Raw genomic sequence first — 12,417 nt, 5'->3', positions numbered from 1 at the left:
CCAGCTTTGTGACTCTCAGTTCCTTACCTGTGAACTAGCGATAACAACGCCCACCTGCCAGCACTTCGTGAGGACAAGGAGACTGGTATCATTATTATCAGCCTGATAGATTTTTAAGTGGTTTTAAATCTCCAACATTAAGAGACTGAGCAAATCGCCTAGGAGTGGAGGGAATTTTATGAACTGACATTCTTAAACATCGTGTAAGTTGAAAATTTGAGCAAATTAGGCCCAGACCCGGAAGGACTGATTTCCTTGCGTGATTAGTCCAATTCTCTTGCGGTCACCGCCCGGGCGAGCACTTTTCTGCTTCCACACTTCTGGTATTCAGTTTTTTCAGAGAAATACATGGCGGCGGGCAGTTTGTTTATGTTTGCACCAAGCGTGTTGTCTCTAGTCGCCAACTGCCTCCTTTCACTTCCACGACGGGTCCGTCTACCCATCCGATCGGCGACCTTTGAGCGTCTGCCTGCGGGAAGTGCTGCTGGGAGTCGTTGTAACTACTAGTGTCTTGAGCGCTGACCACGTGGCGGCCACTGTGCCAAAAACTTGGTGCCCTCTCTCAATTTTCAGAACAAACTTAAAAAACATAGTGCTGTGACTCCTTCCCATTCTACAGAAGAGGAGCTTAAGCACATTCTTGACTGAAATCTTGAAGAAAGAGATGACGAAGCCGGGATTTCAGACGAAACCACCTTACTCTGGAGCCCTCATGCGGAGTATCCTCCGTGGTACCTCTGGCTTCACATTCCTGAGGCGGCAGGTGGGCAGGAAGAAATACAGCCGTGACCAAAACGGAAAGCAACATGATTTTTTTCTTGATTTAAAAAACCCCCTTCCCCACTCTTTTTCAAGGGATTAGCAAAGTCTCTTGCTTGTCGGGTTTGTGTTGCCGATCTTCCATCCCACAACTGCCTTCCACGATGATACGCTCTTGTCTAGTTGTGACGGAGAGCAGGAGGGATCATTCGTGAAGGACTTGCTCGAGGCAGAAGAGGCGGGAACGGGCTGGGATTCGTAGCTGACCTTGAAGTTTAGAGGGATGACAGTAGCCACAGGAAGCCCTGGGACGGCCCCATCTCAACCTGCGTCACACTCCCAACGAAGGGTGGCCGATGTTCTGAAAGTGGAGGTAGGCTTATATTTACTCTGACTTTCAGAGTGTTTCAGACTTCGTTCAGTTACAGCCTTAGAGAATGGTGGAGATAATTGTATTGGCTTTTCCATTTTCAATTCTACAGCCTTTTAATGCCAGGGCTGTGTTTGTCTAAGCTCTACTGAGCAGTGGCTCTGAAATATCGCGCCAATTCCAATTTGCTCACTAAGCTCCGTGATTCTCCTCACTGCTAAGGTGGAAAACAGTCCCCAGAGTTTTGCAGAAGTGGTCTGCCTCTTCCTGGTCAGCCTGGCCCTTCGCTGTCTAGCCAGGGATTTGGTGATTATTTCAGAAGTGCCTTGTTCAGTTTACAAGCAGACAATGTTGTAAATTATGGAGGATTTCGGAAATGTCATAGGGATGACTCACATGTTGTTTTCTGAATTCTGCACATCAGAATGAGCTCTAAAGTGTGGAACGTTACTCACGTGCACAGAGCAGCCTTCCCCCTCATTGAAAGCTTTTACCAGTCATGGCAGAATGGTAGGGATGGAGTTTTCATGTGAATCCTCGGTACAAATTGGGGGCATCAATTAACACACCACAGTGAGAAGCTTCTATTCTGGTTTAGACAAACAATGAAATGATTGTAAGAGGAAGAAACAATTTCACAGGTCAATGTGCAGGCTGCAGAAAAAAAAAACCAATACATTAAGTTCTAAAGTTTATTAAAAAAAAAAGCAGTAGGTGTTCCACTAAAGTGGTTTTTATGTATTTGAAACTGTGAGGAATAAAATGAACTTATTTATAATCATTCTTTTTCAAGTAAATAATAAAAAGTGAAAAATATTTGATGACAATGTATACTGGGGAAGAAAAAAAACTAGTATCAATTAGTACTTATTGAATACTAATGAATGCTCAGCACAGTAACTTAATAGACTGTTACTCATTTATCTTCATATCTTAAAAACTTGTACACTGGAGTGGAAATTTACAAACTGAAGAGAAAGAAGGTCTAATCTTCAAAGTGTCCATATAAGAACAAGTTACAGTTGAACTATCCCTACATAAAGCTGTAATACTATTTTATTTTGTACTTTAGTATTTGCATGGTGGAAAACATGTCATTAAAATGTATTGGACGTATGAAGGCACAGTCACTCCACAAGGGTGATCTACTAATATTAGTGACAGTAAACGTAATGTGATTCGGGGACTTACCTAATTCTTGTGTAAAAAACAGGCCAGCGACATTGGCTACGACTCTTCTTCTTGACTTTTTATTGTCGATATGTTAGCCTGTAAGTGACGACTTTCTCAGAACAAGTAACTCCAGCGTCTTCCTCCTTCTGGGAACAAGCCAGACAGAACACAGGCTCACGCGGCCCAGGTAAAGGCTGTGCGCCCAACTTCCTGCCCTGAGGAGGCCAGCGGAGCTGACCAGCAGGGCAGTACCCCGGGCAGGACGCCGTAAAGAGCTCCTCCTGGTTTCTAGAGAAATCAATCCCCCCTTCACAAGTCAGAGAGCGAGGGCCACACGCAGGGGGAGGCAGGACACAGAGAGATGCACTAAGGCATTAGTTGCGAAGGATATGTAGTTTCTGTAGGCAAAGTGATTTTTCGCATACGTGAGTTGGTTAAACAAGCCAGGCTAACAGAAAATTCTGTATGGTGTTTGCACATCATACAGTTAAAAAATATATATATATATTTTTGCAGGGAATATCTTTTATATTTGAATAAAGATCTGCTTTACTAAGGATTTGCAGTGAGTTTGTGTTATACAATTAGCTCTGTTGCTAGGCAACCCCAATAGCAGTTTTGATGTGTAATTTGCTTGAAACTATTAAAAAGGCTTTGCCGAAGGTTTGAAACCATCTGAATTAACCTCAAAGTGAGTTAGGTGTTGCTATTTTAGTGAACTGAAGCTTTGCGTTTGGGATTCAGTTTAGTGAAACCAAAATAATTTGGCACTTCGGGACATGAAATCTGTTGAAGGAAGCTGAGAAGAATGTAACGTTCACTCCATCTCTTCGGGCTTCCTAACCCTCACCCACGAGTGTGCACCCTGTATCTTCATTTGAAAATGTTTTTTCTTAAAGGGCAGGCCGTGCAACTCCTGCGTAGAAGAGCTTCATCTGTTTCAATCTGCTCTGTCTTGTCTCTTTCTGTCTTTGAAGAGGCGAGCCGGGGAGTTTCAGTTTCCCTCCAATGCACCACCCTGCCCCCATCTTGATGCTCGGAGGGCCACGCCAGCACCTTGTCCAGCGTGTTCACCTCTGTGACCCTGCATGTCATCTGATGCTTGCTTCACACTTTTTAGATTCTGACTTTGCTAGAAAGGTCTAGTCTCTGTGCTCCTCTATGTTGCTGTTGGGCTCAGCTCCCAGAGCCCCCAGCCCGTGCAGGACAGGCAGGCTTTGGTGCTCTTCTGGGGGCGACATTGGGTGCTTCTCTCCATTTCCCTCTAAAAGGGGGTCTCCAGAGAGCTCTGGCCTTGGGGGGCCTGTAGGACCTTGGGTTTATGCCGCTTCTCATCTGAGTGGCAACTGGGAGGCTCTGCTCTGTAGATCACAGTGTGTTTTTTACTCCATTAGTTTCTTGTTGCATTTATTTATTAACATTTTTTCTAAGAAGCTATTGCCCGAATTACATACTATCAGCAGGTGAGTATATGAAGGTAGTTCCTTTCTTGTGAAAGAAAAAAACAGAAAGCATAAACATGGTTCAGGCCATTGAAAAATACGACGAGTCACTTTCCCACGATTACCATAATTTCAGAGAGTACTAGGTTCACATAAAGTGATCATTTCACTTTTGCTATTGTGAATTCTCTACCACAAAAGTTTAGATTAGCAACTGGGGTCTGCTAACTGATTCGCTTCTGAACCCCTATGACTTGGGCCAGTGCATCATCTGGGGGACTTGATGAACACCCAAGTGTTCTGACGTAAGCGAATCAGGGCAGAACGTTCAGATTTAGAGGCAAAACTCACAGAATGTTTGCTACTTTACAATTAGTGATTTGTAAGTGTTCGGGCTATTATTTCTAAAAGGGACCTATTGGTGTACAAATCCTCCAGTATCATATGATGTCTCAGCCTCCCAGCCATCAGCGTCTGGGTCGGGATCCCTTTGGGATCACTGAGTAGGGATTCGGACCGTTTTCCAACCTAGGGGTTGGCTGAGATGGAGGGGTCCCCGCAACTAGAAAGTTTGGAAACCAGCATCAGGGAAAAAGTTGACCAGGAGCCCCACGTTTTATTCTCATCCTGACCCTCTTGTTTCTGTTCCTGTGCCGAAAACAGGTCTTTTATTAATCCTTGGGGTTTTCTACAACATCTCTTTTCTACTGAAAAGAATGTCAACAGTCAGAAATGGACCCCCCTCAATGTGATGTTGTACCTCAACTCTTCTTTCATAAAAAAGAAGAGCAAGTCATGGACAGGGATCGTGATTTTGATTCCATGTTGTCAGATTTTGAACTCCCCAGTTCTGGGAGGGTTCGACGTCTTTTTCAGTGATTAACACTTTGTTATAGTGGTTATTAATTACCTGTCTGCCTCCTGGCAGTGCTGTGAGCTTCTGCAAGGCCCTCGTTGGCAGGAGCCCGTGCGTCTTGCAGAGCACGGAGCCTGTAGTGGCTGCTCAGTACGGAGGGGTGTGCGGGTGCCACCGAGGGGCTGAGTGACAGGCTGAGGGCAGTGGTACCTGCCGCCGCCTGGGGTGACACAGAGCATCGGATGTGGGCGCTGCGGTGTGGGGCAGGAACTCGAAGCTGTGGCCTCTTTCAGTGGTTGGTGAAAATATTCCCTCTGGGCTTGGAAATCTTGTTGACATCGCTGCTGTATTGGCTGAGGGTTTCCTTGACAAGTGTTCTCCTAGACCAAATGACAAATCTTGGCTGAAACACGAGCAATGATTGGATACACTTGTAAAAAAAATTTCAAAGTCAAATATCAGGCTGGTGGCTGTACCTAGAATTCAATTAAAGTGGCCCAGATTATTGAAGAAGCAAATATTGTGCAGCAAATATCAGTTTGGCAGAACTCAGCAATTGAATGTCTGCTAGATGCTGTGAATTGGAGAGTTAGACTTGGGTAGGATCTATGACAAGATAAGACGTCCCTCATCATCCAAGCATTCAAAGACTGTTTAATTATTCATATTTTTAAAAAGATTTTATTTATTTGTTTTTAGAGAGGGGAAGAGAGGGAGAAGGAGAGGGAGAGAAACATCAGTGTGTGGTTTCATTTCTTGCACTCCTTGCTGGGGACCTGGCCCGCAACCCAGGCCTGTGCCCTGACTGGGAATCGAACCGGCGACCCTTTGGTTCGCAGGCTGGTGTTCAATCCACTGAGCCTCACCAGCCAGGGTCATATTTTACATTGGCATATATGATGTATAATATGTGTTTTCTCTATCTGTATCTGTTTTATGTAATATGTGTTTTGAAAATATTTAATTTTGCTGTGAAGTCAAGAAAAACAAACAGGATGGATGACATTCACAGAAAACTGGCCGCTTACAAGCTGGAGGGTAAAATTTATAGGACATTTTAAGCAGAGATGGTAAAATAAGCAAGTAGCTGGGAAACAGGCAAACTTGATGAGAAGTATTAAATACAAACAGCCAAGTTAGTTTGTACCCTGTAAGACTTCCAGAGACAGAAAAAAGAAAAACTATTTTTGTTGTGCACGTGTGCGCATGTGTGTGAATAAACAGAGCTTCGTTCCTCTGAGAAACGTCTCCGTCCGGCCTGGTCTCCTGACCAGGGGCTGAGCAGGGAGCGGGGAGCAGGGCGCGGCTGCTGCGGCTTTTCCCATGAGCTCTGCTCTGGGGCCAGGCTGGGGCTGGCCTCACAAGGGAAGGAGGCAGCAGGTGGAGGCCCGAGGCCAGCAGGGCACCTCCTGAGGAGGCCCCAATGCCCTGGACAGGTGGGCCCACCCCTGGCTGACGCCTGAAGTCCGAGAGGTGAGAGACCAATCCTGCCTCCTGTTCCGCTGGCAGCAGCCACACCAGTCGCCACCAGGTCTGAGGATCTGGTCCAGAAAACCCAGCCACAAGGCCCAGGGGGGCTGGGAGACTGAGAAAGAGGACCCCAGGCTTCGTGAGCAGAGAGAAAGGTGGGCTGACCTCTGGCCTCTGATCTTGACCTTAGAGGTGTCAAAGGCTGCCTCCAAAGCAAGACGTGGTTGGAAGGCGGAAGGGCCTTGAGGGAAGAGGTGCCCCTTCCCTGCGCCTGCGTGAGGCCCCGGCTGGCCCGCAGGGGTGCTCAGGGGGGGCACGGGCTCCAAGGGACTCGGGCAAAAACTGTGTGACATTGAGTCAAAGTAACTAAGCTGCTGAGTTTCTTTTCCATGAAAAGATCCTCCGTGGCAAACACACACTCTGACTTCTAAAATATCCATGTTCGAAATGTCTGCCCAGAATGAGTCAGCCTCATCTTCAAGTTGGGCGCTCGGCTGTTCTTTGAGAAAACAGCTGTGCAGTACATACGTGCAAAATAGCCTTATGGTCATGCCCTTCAGGCTGTGGCAGATTGCCCCATCCCTAGAGCGGGGAGTAAGTCACCACCACCGCATCTATCTCAGCCATCAGTTTTCCTCTGGGTTTTAAGAATTCCCATGAGGGGCTCACAGGGGGTCCGTGAAATAAGAACAGTGGGAGACATGCAGGGAGAACCAGAAGGTGGAAGCTGGGGTTCAAGTGAAAAGTGAGGGGCGTGTGGGTGAGCCTTCGTGTGTGCTGACACACAGCTGGAATGCATGTAACATGCTCTCTGTGTTGTCTTTGCCACATGGTATAGAGAAGTATTGCCATGTGACGCTATATGATTTATACACAAAGTGGTGTTTTGCTTATTTGTTTGTTTGGGTTTCCTCTTGCAACTGTGTGCTGGCTGCTGCGTATTTCTCAGAAAGGGGAGAGTAAAAGATACAGGGTACGTTTCCTCTAACTGTATCGCTCATGCCCTTTTCTCTTTGATGCAGAACCCAAGTTCATAAAAATTCAGAATTTTTCTGATAAAGAAACATGTGTTTTCAGTGGTCCCTGGTTTAGGACCGTAGCAGAATGTAACTAGAGAAAAACATTTTTAATTGAGAATGGAAGTTTTTTTGGTTATACGTTAAGTGATGTGCTTTTGTCATTCCATAATAGTCATTGAACAAGTACTTATTAAGAGCCTATTGTGTGCCAAGTCCAGTGCCAGGCGTTGAAGACCAAGGGGTCAATCGGAAAGATTATGTTTCTTCAAGTTCAAGTCTTCTGTAAAATCACAGACAAGTATTAGGCAACCCTGACAATTTAGTCTGTTTTGTTTAATGCTCTATTCTCTACACTTTCCGTAGTGACCGATGTATAATTGGTGCTCAGGAGACATTTGTTAAGTGAAGACTGTCTACGAGGCCACTCTAATGATGGGGCGAGTACAGGGCGCCGTGCGGACTCAGGGCAGTCCCTCCCCCTGCCCAGCTTCACTGAGGTGTAATATTGACAAATAAAGTTCCGTTATATTGAAAGTGCTCCACGGGATGATCCGGCATAAGGATACATTTTGCAGCGATTCCCACAGTCAAGTTAATGAGCGCATCTATCGCCTCACATAATCTAATTTTTTTGGTTGGGTGAGGACCGTTAGGAGTTATTATTCTCTTAGCGCATTTCAGGTATAACATGCAGTGTTACTAACTGGCGTCACCATGCTGTGCCGTCAGGTCCTCAAGACTTAGCCCTTGTATAGCTGAATTCTGCATACTTTGACCTCCTGTCCCCATTTCCCCGCCTTTCAGCCCTGGCGGCCACCATTCTGTCCTCTGCTTCTGGGAGTCCAAATGGATATACACGCGTTTGTCAGCTGTAAGTGATACTGTACAGCACAGGTCTTCCCTGTCTGACTTAGTTCACTCGGCCTAAGGCCCTCAAGGTTCATCCATGCTGTCACAAATGGCAGAATTTCCTTTTCTGAAAAAGAGTAAATACTATTCCATTGTATGTATTTATGGCACATTTTTATCCAGTCATTGGTTGGTGGACACTTAGATTATTTTCATATCTTGGCTATTGTGAATAATGCCGCAATGAACATAAAAGGAGATCTCTTCGAGACAGTACTTCCACTTCCTTCAGACGCACACCCAGAGGCGGGATGTCTGGATCATATGGTAGTCCTATTTTTATTATTTTTTTGAGGAGTCTTCATACTGTTTTCCATAGAGGTTATCCTTGCCAACATTTGTTATCTCTTGTCTTTTTAATAATAGCCATCCTGACAGACGTGAGGTGACATATCATTATGGTTTAGACTGGCATTTTCTTGAAGATTAGAAAAGATGTTGAGCATGTTTCCATATTTTTTTTTTTCATATACTTGTGGGCCATTTGCATATCTTCTTTCAAAAAATGTCTATTCAGGCCCTTTGCCCATTTTTAAAATCAGGTTTTTATTTTTTGCTATGGGTTATGGGTTCCTTATATATTTTGGATATTAACCCTTTAATAGATAAATCAGATATATGAGCTGCAAATATTTTCCCCGTTCCATAGGGGCTTGCTCTTTTCTTTCTTTCCTTTCTCCCCTTTTCTTCTCCAGCGGCGCAGAAGCACTCCAGTTTGCTGCAGCCCCACGCGCTCACCTTTGCTTGTGTTGCCTTTGCTTTTTGTGTTGAGTCCAGAAAGTCATTGTGAAGACCAATGAGCTTCCCCACTTTGTTTTCTTTCAGGTCTTTATATTTAAATCTTTAATACGTTTTGAGTTGATTTTTGTGTATTGTGCTAATTTCATTCTTTGGCATTTAGACTCTCAGTTTTCCGAACACAGTTTATGGATGAAACTATTCTCATTCTGCATTTTTGGAGTCATCTCAAGAATTAGTTGACCATAACTTAAGGGTTTATTTCTCTACTTTTTATTCTGTCTATTGGTCTATGTGTCTGTTTGTATGTCAATACTATATTGTTTTGGTTACTATGACTTTGTAATATATTTTGAATTGCATTGAATCTGAAGCTGGCTTTTAGCAAAGTTAATTTTCAATATTAATTTTAACACTATTATTTTTTATAATCCATAAACATGGGGTATCTTTCTATTTAGTTGTGCCTTTTGTAATTCCTTTAATTAATGCCTTACATAATTTACAGGTCTTTTACCTTCTCGGTGAAATTTACTCCTAAGTATTTTGTTTTTTTGATGCAACCGTAAGTGGGATTGTTCTCTTTAATTCTCTCTTGGATAGTTCATTGTTGGGACTATTGTTGGGACATTGTATAGGAACACAACTGATTTTGGTATGTTGATTTTGTGATCCGCAACCTTACCAAAGTCATTTATTAGTTCTAACAGTTTTGAGGTGGGGTCTTTAAAGTGTTCTATATATAAAATAGCTGCAAACGGAAACTTTATTTCTCCCTCACCAATTTGGATGCCTCTGATTTCATTTCCTGGCTTACTTGTTCTGGCAAGGGCGCCCCGTACCATGTTGAATTGAAGCGATGTGGGCGGACACCTTGTTTTGTTCCTGACTTAGAGGAAAAGCCTTCAGGCTCTCACTGTGATGATGTTTCCTGCGCGTTTGCCATATGTGGCCTTTATTATGTCAAGGTGGTTTCCTCCTGTTCCCAGTGTGTTAAGTGTTTTTTATCATAAAAGGGTGTTGAATTCTGTTACTTACTTTTTCTGAATTGATGGAGATGATCATATAATTTTTGTGATTTGTTTTTGTCTACGTGCTGTATCACATTGATTGACTCACAGTACTTGAGCCCTTCTTGCGTCCCTGGAATAAATTCCACTTGATTGTGACTTATCATACTTTTGCGTATTGTTGCATTCAGTTTGCTAATGTTCTGTTGAGGATTTTATGTCTATGTTCATTTGGGATATTGACGTGTAATTTTCTTTCTCTGCGGTGGCCTTGCCTGGCTTTGGTGTCAGGCTATGGCTGGCCTTGTAAAAGAGGTTTGGAAGTGTTCCCTCCTCTTCTACTTTTTGTAAGCACTTGAGAAGGATTGGTATTTGTTCTTTAAATATTTGGTAGAATTTATTATTGGAGCCATCTGCTCCTGGACTTCTCTTTGTTGGGAGGTTTTTGATAAGTGATTCAATCTCTCTACTAGCAAGTGGTCTGTCCAGATTTTCTCTTTCTTCATGATTCAGTCTTGAGAGGTTGTATGTTTCTAGGAATTTATCTTGAGCTTCCTTAAAACAACTGTTCTGAATTCTCTCTCAAGCAAATTCCAGGTTTCCATTTCCTTGGGGCTGATTTCAAGAAAATCGCTGTGGCCCTTTGGTGGTGTCCTGTTTTCTCAGCTCAACATGCTCGGTGAAGCCTGTGTTGCTGTCTTCCCATCTGCAGGAGCAGACACCTCCTCCAGTCCTTCCTGGCGACTTCAGGGAGAAACGCCTTCTGTGAGCCCTGTTCCGGCCTCTGAGGCTCCCTCAGACCTTTCCAGTGGATTGGCCTGCTCCCCACTTCCCGTTCCCTCTTGGAGGGACTTCGTTAAGATTGTGAACCTTCTCTCAACCTCGCAAAGCCAGGCTGGGCGTCTCCGGCTTCTCACCTGCTCTCCCGAGGGTGGTGCTGATGTGCAAGTTCTGGGGCTTTCTACCAGCGCGGCAGACTCGGGCCAAGCTTCTGCGCGAGCTCACCAGCCGCTTGCCCGCCCCACCCCTCCCCGCGCACCGAGGGATACACACAGGGAACTGGCCACGCGGCGGGGGTGTGGGTGGATGAGGTGGGCCACTTGGAGGCGTTCACAGGCGCGACATCCCCAGGGGCTCGCGGGTGGGCCACCTGGCGGAGCCCAGGAAGCGCGTCGTAGCACCCACGTCCCTTTGCCGCGTTCCATGCTGCGCCCGGGCCGCTCCCTCCCAGCCACGCCGCCCTCGGCTCCCGGGCCGATAGCAACATGGACTCAGAGCTGGGCCGCCGGGCGCGGGCGCCTTGCTGCGGGGCGCCTGATGGCCGCTCCAAGGCCTGGTCTCTTCGGCTCGCCTGCAAGCTCCTCAGCGAAGGGGGAGCCCCAGCGTCCTCCCTCCTCGCGCTGCTTGCGCGTATCTATCGAACTCGTAGAAGTATATATTAAAAATACTTTTATCTGCCTGTTTAAACTTGTTCGCAGCACTCACTGTTCTGCAGACTGCCCCGTGGGGCTGGCGGCAGAAAACCGCACCGGTGGGATTTCATGCGAGTTGAAGCCGAAGGACACGTGGAAGGACATGCTCTGACGATGCGCCCCAGGCCCAGCAGAACCCGAGGCGCGGCCCTGACTAAGGAGAGAATCCACTGAGTCAATGTTTCGCAGCCTTTCCCTCCGCCAGCGCCCCCGACCCCCGGGAGGCTGGCTGCGGGCTCTTCCGCGGGCGCCGCCGTCCTTCCCCGCCCCGCCGTCCTTCCCCGCCCCGCGCGGCCCGGTGCTCCGGGCTCTGGCCTCGCACCTCGCGGGGCCCACTGGGGAATGCTCACCTGTCACCCGTGGCAGCCGTCCTTGGGTGTTGGCACTATGGTTTCAGATAAAATATGCATGTCAAGCTGGTTACAAAATGGGCAGCAAAGAAAATGCACCATCCCAAGGAAGTGCCACAGACGAGAGGCTGAAGCGCGCTCTCTCCTGTGCTTTATCTTCAATCATGGCGCACCCACGTGCTTTGGCAGGAGCGATGTTTTGGGACAATCAGTCCCCGATAGGAGGAGCACATGTCGATCTGGTGCATCTATGAGATAAAACGAATAACAGATGGGTGTTATTTATAATGTCTCACATGTTTATCCTTGTTCTTTTGAACTCTTTTTCTATTCTGGGTCTATCAGCTGTTGCCATTTGGATCATTAATTAACCAACCAAACTGAGTTTAAAATTTCAAAATGTACATTCCCTCTATGATCTGCGTATTAAATTCTGTTTTTCACGCTGCCGAGTGCTTTATATGCCACTCATTGCCTAAGAAACTATGCACACACACAAACATACATAATGTGTTTATTTAGTTTTTAAAACTTCATGTGAGTTTTGTCTTTCATTGCGGTCTTCTTTTAAAACATTTTATTTAAAAACATTTTTAATTTTTTCTCATCATCAATTCTCCCCACTCTTCCACCTCTACCACCGGCCGCTGCCCCACACAAAGCCCACACCGTCGGCCACGGGTTCTCCTCTCTCTGTTTTTAGTTGCAGTCTGTTTTTCCCCAAACATCCCCCCGCCGCCTGGCCATATCTGTTTCGGCCCCCAGCAGAGCCAATAAAAAACGTGGCCTTAATTACTATACACTTTTTTCAATGTGTAAGTTGCTTAAAAATCATTATTAATTATTGGT

This window comes from Pteronotus mesoamericanus, unplaced genomic scaffold (assembly GCF_021234165.1).
Source record: "Pteronotus mesoamericanus isolate MK-2021 breed Mesoamerican mustached bat unplaced genomic scaffold, CSHL_Meso_final contig_94, whole genome shotgun sequence".
Classification (NCBI taxonomy): domain Eukaryota; kingdom Metazoa; phylum Chordata; class Mammalia; order Chiroptera; family Mormoopidae; genus Pteronotus; species Pteronotus mesoamericanus.
The sequence above is the reverse complement of the archived record's forward strand: the minus strand, read 5'-3'. Positions refer to the sequence as shown.